The sequence below is a fragment of the Tiliqua scincoides genome, chromosome 5 (assembly GCF_035046505.1).
Source record: "Tiliqua scincoides isolate rTilSci1 chromosome 5, rTilSci1.hap2, whole genome shotgun sequence".
Taxonomy (NCBI): Eukaryota; Metazoa; Chordata; class Lepidosauria; order Squamata; family Scincidae; genus Tiliqua; species Tiliqua scincoides.
Genome location: NC_089825.1, coordinates 84,902,982 through 84,903,414, shown reverse-complemented (window position 1 = coordinate 84,903,414; position 433 = coordinate 84,902,982).

Here is a 433-nt window from a genome sequence, read left to right as displayed (position 1 = left end):
AGACACTCCAAGGACAGTGCTTTTCAGCCATTTTCATCTCACGGCACACTGAGAAGGTGCTCAAATTGTCAAGGCACACTACCAGGTTTTTGACAATTGACAAGGCACACTGCACTGCCAATGGGGGGGGGGCTCACATCCCACCCCGGCACAAGTAATAGATGACCCTCCCCCAAACTCCCGTAGCACACCTGTGTTGTGCTGCAGTACAGTGGTTGAAAATCACAGAGATAGCTTTTGTTGAAAGGTCAGACTTGCTGCATCAGCAAGGTGAAGTTACTTCATTAGAATTTTTGAACAGATAAAGCTCCATTTGAGCCAGCCTGATGGGAGTCGGGTGGTGTTAAACTGCTCTGAGAGATCAAAAATCTGACCACCTTGGCCTGGGCCATGCTTTCCTAGCAGTCACATAGCATCACACACTCAAATGTGC